Genomic DNA, 9,081 nt, shown 5'->3' with positions numbered 1-9,081 from the left:
TAAATCTCTTCTATTTCAAATTGTTTGTAGATCTATATCTACAAGATTAGGCTTAGGTCTAAAAATATACTAAAGTTAAAGCTACACAAGTACACATCATTCCTAATAAACTTAATGCCATTAATGGCTAAAATTCACTGAGCATTGTTGCACTTAAGACTTAAACGTAAGGCCTAAATACTAAATAAAATTATTACGTTAGCTTAATTTTCGTGACAGCTTTTCTCTTCTTTTTTGCCATGCTTAATTTAAATCACTTTCATGTGCTGGTAGCTTAAAATAAAACTTGTTTAGGAAGTTTATTTCTTTCTCCCTTTCATAATGCTGCAAATATGAGTAAGACGCTTATTATTATAATTAAATAGCTGCGATAAATAATCATTTGCATCTTTTTGGGGGTATTTCTTTTACATGAACTGTGAAATACGGTATCTCAAATTTTGCGCGTAACTCAAAGCGAAATATTACTCGCTCAACTACTCGTATTTAAAAAATCTGGTATGTCGAGGCACTAGAATGTTGAGGTACCACAGGATCTACTATGCATTGAAAGAAAACATAAATTAATTATAGAATAATAGGCAAATATAGTAATAAAGTAGGCCTTATAGTAGTTATAGCTTTAGATTTTATTCAGCCTACTAATAAATAAATTAAATAGGCCTAAAGTAGTACTAGATATTAGTTAAATCACTAGTATTGTGTAGGGTTATTTTTATTAAAAAAACAGATCACATCTTATACATTAAGGCGGGCTCAATAAAATAAAAATAATTTATTTAGGACCTAGCTAGGCCTATCTTTTGGAGATCTAAAATTCTAAATGAAAAATAAATTATTAATTAGACCAACAATAGGCATAGTATGCTAAATCTATTTTAGTATTTAAATTTAAGGCTCGGCCATCTACTAAAAATTTTATAAATGTCATAAAATGGCCTACTTAATTATAATTACTAATTACTATTAGTAGTATTAGGCCTAAGTTTAAACTAGAGATAGCCTATTTTATTAGTAGAAAAAGTATTAGTCATAGTTAATGTAATAGATTGAAATAATTGTGAGGTCAAGGGAACTCACTCTTCTGTATTAGTTATATTTATAATATTGTTATCTTGAGTGATGTCCCTTGTGTACTTCCTTCCGTCCTCTCTGTGTGTTACCATCGTGATGTAGTTAGACCCATTAAATGTGTTATATACAACCACAGGCTTCTGTCGTCAATCCATTATAACTGGCGACGAAGGATAAACATCTACTAGAAAGAGCACCTACTTACGCAAAAAAGAGGTTTGCTAGAGCTTATTAGCTAATTATTTCTAGAATTATGGCGCTGTATGGCCAAATAAAAGAATTTGATGCGAATGATGAAATCATTCAAGATTACCTAGAGAGGTTAAGCTTTTACCTAGAAGCTAACGACGTGACGATAGAAGCCAAAAAGAGAGCTGTTTTGTTAACAGTCATAGGGCCTCAACAATTTAGGCTACTAAAAGACTTATGCGCACCAGCTAGTCTAACTACCAAGAGCTTTAACGAGCTGAGCAAATTGCTAACAGACCACCATGCGCCTACCCCATCAAAGTTTTTATGTAGAGCTAGATTTGACAGTAGGACTCGTCAACCAAACGAGTCAATATCAGAATATGTTGCTGCTTTACGTCAATTAAGTGAATTTTGTGAATTCGGCGATACGCTGTCTGACAGACTATGTGAAAAGTTTGTGACAGGTGTAAACAGCCCTGATATTCAAAGAAAGTTGCTGCTCGAGTCAGATCTAAAATTGGAAAAAGCAATACAACTTGCAACTTCATACCAGCAGTCATCAGATGCGGCGAAATCTCTAACGCCTTCAGGGATCCATGCAGTAAACAGCAGGTTAGTCGATAAACATCAACCCCATCAGAGCATTCCAACTTATGCTAAACACCCTGCTCGTTCAAGTCCTAGATCTAAATCTAGTAATAATTATCAAAAATGTCATCGATGCAAAGGTCCCCATGCATCTCATCGGTGCAAGTTCAAGTCTGCAACTTGTTATAAGTGCAGTAAGCAAGGTCACATTGCTAAGGCCTGCTTTGCAAAGTCTTCGTCTGTTGCTAAATCTAGCCAGTCAAGACAGTACCGCAACCAAAGGCAGCACTATGTTAACTCTCACCAAGACTACCTAACCCAACCAATGAACCACTCTACCTGTGAAAATGCTCAAACTGATTCGCAGCCGGATTTCAACCTGTTCTCTGTGAAATCAATAAGTCATGCTCCCATCAATGTACAAGTTAATATCAACGGTAAGAGCATCAGCTTCCAACTTGACACTGGAGCATCACTAACAGTCATCACAAAGAAGGATTTTGACGCTGTCACAGGAGGATCAGTGCCTCTACAGCCGTGTCACAAGTGTCTAACAACATACACTGGTGACAATGTTCCGGTAATAGGAGAGTGTATGGTTCATGTAAGTTATAATGGTCAAAGTGTTAAACTTCCTCTTCTTGTGGTTGAAGGAAATGGACCGCCATTACTAGGTAGGAACTGGTTAAGTGATCTTAAGTTAAATTGGGAGAGTATTTGTTCATTGAAGAATGTAAAAGAATCTAGTCTTACTTCACTAGATAAAGTAATATCTGAAAATAAATGTGTTTTTGGTAACTCTGGATTACTAAATGATAGAACAGTGAAGTTAAGCATTAAAGATACAAATCCAAGATACTGCAAAGCTAGAGTTCCACCTTATGCAATGAGGAATAAAATTGAAAATGAGCTAAGTAGATTGGAATCTAATGGCATTATAAAGAAGGTAGACTATTCCGATTGGGCGACACCCATTGTGCCAGTGTTAAAGAAGGATGGTTCTATAAGAATTTGTGGAGATTATAAAACTACACTGAATAAGCAAATAGAGCTAAATAGGTACCCTATACCTAACATTGAGGAAATTCCTTTGAATTTGGCAGGAGGAGACAAATTCACTGAATTAGACTTTAGTCATGCTTACACTCAACTAGAACTGCATCCAGATTCAAAAGTCTATACGACAATAAACACACATAAAGGACTCTACCAATATGAAAGACTATGTTTTGGCATATCATCTAGCCCTGGAATTTTCCAAGCGGTCATGGACAGTATTTTTAAGGATATTCCAAATGTTTGTGTGTACTTTGACAATGTGTACATAACTGGTAAGAATGACACTGAACATCTTAAAACACTTGATAAAGTATTGAAAATTGTTGGTGAAAAAGGTTTAAAGATAAACAAAGATAAATGTCAATTCATGCTGACAGAAATTAGTTTTCTTGGTTATATATTGAGCAAACAAGGCATCAGACCTCAACCTGAGAAAACAAAAGCCATTAAAGAAGCACCCAAACCTGAAAATACCCAACAACTAAGAGCTTTTTTGGGCTTAATAAATTACTATGCAAAGTTCATAGGAAATCTGTCTGGTAAACTATCACCACTGTACAAGCTGCTACAGAAAAATGCAACTTGGCACTGGGGTAAACAACAAGAAGCTGCTTTTAACACAGCAAAAGAGGCTTTGTCTACTGACACCTTACTAACTCACTATGACCCAGGGAAAAGACTTATATTAACATGTGATGCTTCACCAGATGGTGTAGGAGCAGTCTTGTCCCACATGGATGAGAAGGGTGACAGACCCATTGCTTTTGCCAGTAGATCTTTGAACCAGGCTGAGAAAAATTATTCTCAGTTAGATAGGGAAGGCTTAGGCATCATTTTTGGTGTTAAGAAATTTCATAAGTTTCTGTTTGGTAGGAAGTTTACCATCTTTACAGATCATAAACCATTGCTAGGTTTATTTGGAGAAAACAAAACCCTACCTGAGCATGCCTCACTAAGAATTCAAAGATGGGCTATCACACTAACTGCATACAATTATGAATTGAAATACAAACCTGGATCTGAGAATAGTGCAGATAGTCTTAGTAGATTACCTTTAAAAAACCAGAGCCTGAACTATGTACCAGAAGATGTATTTGTTCTCTTCACTATCATGGATAACTCCAATATAAATGTGAATGATATTAAGAGAGAAACACAAAAAGATGAGTGCTTAATAAAAGTATATGAGTACTGTAAGAATGGTTGGCCTGAAGAGTCAGTGAATGAGGACTTAAAGCCATATAAAATAAGAAAAACAGAGTTAAGTCTGGAAGATGGATGTATACTATGGGGGTCAAGAGTAATTATCCCCAAAATGTTACAAAAAGAAGTTTTAAGAACTTTACATGATACTCATCTTGGTTCTTCCAAAATGAAGAGTCTAGCAAGATCATGGTTCTGGTGGCCACATATGGATGCTGATATTGAAAAATATGTAAAACTTTGTTCAAGCTGTGCACAACATTCAAATCAACCAGCTACAGCACCTTTGCAAAACTGGGACTGGCCAATTGAACCATGGAAACGTATACATATAGATTTCGCAGGACCTTTCATGAACAAAATGTTCTTAATTGTTATTGATTCACATTCTAAATGGTTAGAAGTTAAAATCATGAACACAATCACTGCAAATGATACCATTATAGAACTTAAGGAAATATTTTCAACTCATGGATTACCAGATCAAATTGTTTCAGATAATGGGCCTAGTTTCACAGCTCATGAGTTTAAACTGTTTTGTGTGGCAAATGGTATTGAGCATATAACCACATCCCCTATCATCCTGCTGGGAATGGTTTAGCTGAAAGAGCGGTAGGCATATTCAAAACCGCTATGGTAAAAATGAATACCGGTAACAAGTTTTCTCTTAGAGAAAGAGTAAACAGGTTCTTAACCAAATACCGCACAACTCCTCATATAACAACAGGTGTTGCACCATGTGAATTGCTATGTGGTAGGAAAATTAAAACTCATCTTGACCTACTACATCCAACTGTTCAAAGGTCTGTTTCCCAACATCAACATACACAAAAAGTAAATCATGACAAATCATCCATTGAAAGAGAATTTGCAGTTAATGATAATGTGTATCTAAGAAATTATGGGAGAAAGGAAAAATGGATTCCAGGTCAAATTGTTCAATGTACAGGACCTGTGTCTTATAAAGTTAAAAATAACTTGTGCAGATAATAAGTGTGAATCTGTCAATCCCACCAAGTTCTGTTGATATGAGTGAACCAAGTTGTCTGGAGTCAGAAAATGTAAATTCTGGAGTTAATGATTTAAATCCTAGACCTCCTGAGATAGAGAATCCAGATGGTCAGAATCTTGAGTCACCAAATCAGAAGCCACTGAGAAGGTCAAGCAGGACAATCAAAGTCCCAAATAGGTTAGACCTATGATTCTAAAGGTCAAAAGGACTTTGACATTATTGTTTTGTATTTTGATTATGTTGTAGCATATTGTGCATTGTTTGTAAGGATGTAATCTACCATAGTGTTCATGTTACAATATAATTGGTGATTTTAGGATACTATCAATTGTTCTATTGAGAGATGTGTTATTGTGTTCTAAGGGTAAAGGGATGTAATAGATTGAAATAATTGTGAGGTCAAGGGAACTCACTCTTCTGTATTAGTTATATTTATAATATTGTTATCTTGAGTGATGTCCCTTGTGTACTTCCTTCCGTCCTCTCTGTGTGTTACCATCGTGATGTAGTTAGACCCATTAAATGTGTTATATACAACCACAGGCTTCTGTCGTCAATCTATTATAGTTAAGATGGTATAGCCTTATGTAAATTAATGTAATCAGTGTTAGATATTATGATATCGATCAAGCAATTATTATATAATATCGGAAAGGGGCCTAGCACTCTCTTAGTCATTAGTCTATTAGGTCTTACAAGTAGTTTAGCCTATTTATATATTATAGGGCCTATAGGCTGTTATTTAAATTAGGCCAAAGGCTTATTAGGAAAAGGCTTAATAGGCTTTAGTTTTTAATTAGGCAACAAGGCAGAGGCTTAATGTTGCTTATAGATTTAATTTGAAATTATTATGATATACGCTACTCTGCGACTATCACTATAGACTGCTATAGAGTATATTATAGCCTAGGCCTATCTAAATAAAATAATTCAACTCACTTAGCTTACTATAATTTTTAAAAATGTTTAGTTAAGTATTCAGCTCTCTATGTCAGCTAAGGCCCATAATTGTAATTATCCTACTGTTAGATCTATTAATTATTTAATAATTAGTAGGCCTAATTATAGGAATTAGGTCTGATACATTAAGTCCTATACATTGGTCGTAGAGTAATACTATTGGGCTAGTAATTATATACAATATCTATACAAGCCTACTTATCGTTAATTTGGAAGTCTTTGCATTGACCTTAGTTTTCAGATGTAGCAGCCTAATTTTTATCAGATTATACCATAAAATCAAAAGTAGACTTGTAGATCTTTTTAAAACAAGGCATGAAATATTAATTTAAATAATATAAATTAAACAAATAGCCTAAATAACAACTACACAAAGTTAAAGTCATAATAACTTTTTATAAAGGTATCTTGAATTTCAACTGGAGGTAGTTTTGATAAATATTAGTATTCTGAACATTAAAATAGGTAGACTTAACATACGTTTGTTCTGAAAACATATTTAGAAATTGGTTTTAAAAAATGAGGTTAGGATTGGGGTGATAACTAGTTGAGGATTAGATATGATATTCATTGTGTTTATCCATGTTGTAATTTCTCTTTTACAGGTTCATCAAAAAAAAAGGGAAGATCTGATTTTTACCAGTAATAAGACTACAGCATACTAAATGACACAAGATGTTCTTTCTCTATTACCTCTTACATTTGACATAAAAGTAGGAAAAGGTATGACAATTATTAATAAGCTGCTTTAAATTTTATAATTTGTTTTTTTATAACTTAATTGTACCATTTTTATTTCCAATAATGATAAATATAATTTAGTGTCATTTATATTTTAAAATATTTATATTATACTAGATATAATTTACTTCTATAATATTACTATCCAGGTTTAACAGTCTATGCCTACAACATAGATCTCCAGGACTAAAAGTACACAAAATGGCAATCAGTATATCACAAGTGTAATAACACATGCATCTAATCTGCTTCAGTGGCGAGAACTGGGTGAATCCTCTCAAACATTAATCAGGTAAGTTATCACAAGTTTGCTTTGGTTTATTTTGAACATGTTGATTGAGATAGATTTTTATTTGTATAAATATTGTATTTAAAAAAATATTTTACCTAGTAAAACCAAGTCAGTGGTGATGATTGATACAATATCATTATGTATTTTTTTAAATATTTGTTTTGCAAAATATGCTGATTTGCAGGAAGGATATATATATATATATATATATATATATATATATATATATATATATATATATATATATATATATATATATATATATATATATAAAACAGTATCATTTAGTGGTTTGTCTTACAAATTTGAATTATTTACTTAATCTGTCTTAACTGCTCAACAGGAACTAGGCATACCTAATGAGCGTCAAGCTGATACAGTAGATGTACAGAAGAGTTTATACACAAGGTAAATATTGATAAATTTTAAGTTTTCTTTTTTTAAGGATACATGTAGTGTTTTGGGAGAAAGGAATTAAATTATTTAAATTAGGCCTAATAGTTTATTTCTCTAGCTTATGTTTCACTTAAAATAACTTAAATTCTTCCCCCTTTATCACTAAAGCAAAATTTTATAGATATCTATGCCATGATTCATCTCATTCAATCACTTTTTTCTTGTTTTGTTTTGATGTATTAAACTAATTTAAACTAAAGATTTTTTTTTTTGCTAATTTTATTATTTCAGATGGATGATTAAGAAAATCATTTTGTTTTGTTTCAGGAAGTGAAAAGTGATGTAAAAGGCAACTAATACTTCCATCTACCATAGTTAAACAAGAATCTGCAAATGGTGATAATTGCAATAATCTTGATATATTAATGTTTGGCTTTATAATTATATGCAATTGTTTCATAAATAAATTATTTCTCAAAATTTGATGTATTTGGTTTTCTTACTTCGTACATAAGATGCAAGTGATTGAAAGCTGAAAAGGGTTGTATGTAGTTATAGTATTCCCAGCACAAGTTGACATTAAAACAGCTGAAGCCCTTTAAAAAAAAACAAAAAAAAATAAAATAATTTAGGAATGCTGTTTCTATTAGCTGAGCATATATTTGGAAAATAACTTAATTGTTTACCAGAGAATACTGTGACCCAGTTTGTACTCCAGGCAAAAAGTGTCTATGGTTAATATTATTAAGTTAAAGAAAAGTATCAAACAAACCGGATAATTTTAATAAGCAAGACCTCCACACTAGAGAAGTATGGAATGAGTGTTGCATGGAATTCAAATCAACTTTGATGTTGCTAATTGCTACACTGGCCATAATTGGCCTACATTGATTTTTGCTGAGGTAGGCAACTGTTTTTGTTTAACTTTAGATGTCGACTAAATAAAGAAGAAAACTGACACGCCAATACCAAAATCAAGAACTTGTAAAGTTCGTGGTTGCTAAACCGAGAAGTCCTGAGTTCAATCTCCCGTGTAGATGAGGCTCTATAGTTGGGGATAGCAACCTATCTTGGGGATACAACACTTGTTCTTGGATTGACAAAAGATAAGAAAAGAAATCCAGAAAGAAAAGCAGCTGAACGAAGAAGAAAAAGGCTGGATATATTCGGTATCAACTGTACAATTTTAACAGACACACATTTCAAACTACACATGCATTTCAATGACAAAGTTCAGTGAAGCCATAATGTTGAGTTTGACTGAATGAAGAACGATATTGTTATTTCAAGCAAAGTTAAGGTTTATTGTCTTAAAGACATTGTCGTGGATTGATTTAGACTAAGACTTCCCTGTTAAATAAGCCGACAACGATGGCTCTTTTTATTTCTCGTCTTTGATGTTGCTTTCAAGAACTTGTATGAGATTAGATTACCTACATACATAAGGCTACACAGTTTGGAATCTTGGCTTTCTAATAGTGGACCTGGCTACATGACATTACCCCCACCCCGTTAATTACCCCCCCCCCCGGAGGAGACCCCCCCCCCTCTCCCGTATTTACCC

General features: G+C 33.2%; 1 long non-coding RNA gene across 1 annotated transcript; it reads left to right on the top strand.

The window, feature by feature from the left end:
- The first annotated feature begins 6,635 nt into the window (after positions 1-6,635).
- LOC131957409 (uncharacterized) lies at positions 6,636-7,999 on the top strand. The gene is made up of 4 exons (XR_009389107.1): positions 6,636-6,811; positions 6,979-7,121; positions 7,465-7,529; positions 7,845-7,999. It is a non-coding gene; the product is annotated as an uncharacterized LOC131957409 (long non-coding RNA).
- The last annotated feature ends 1,082 nt before the right edge of the window (positions 8,000-9,081 follow it).

Source organism: Physella acuta, unplaced genomic scaffold, assembly GCF_028476545.2.
Source record: "Physella acuta isolate Inbredline_101_S28 unplaced genomic scaffold, ASM2847654v3 ptg000081l, whole genome shotgun sequence".
NCBI lineage: Eukaryota > Metazoa > Mollusca > Gastropoda > Physidae > Physella > Physella acuta.
This window is presented reverse-complemented; position numbering and strand designations above follow the sequence as displayed.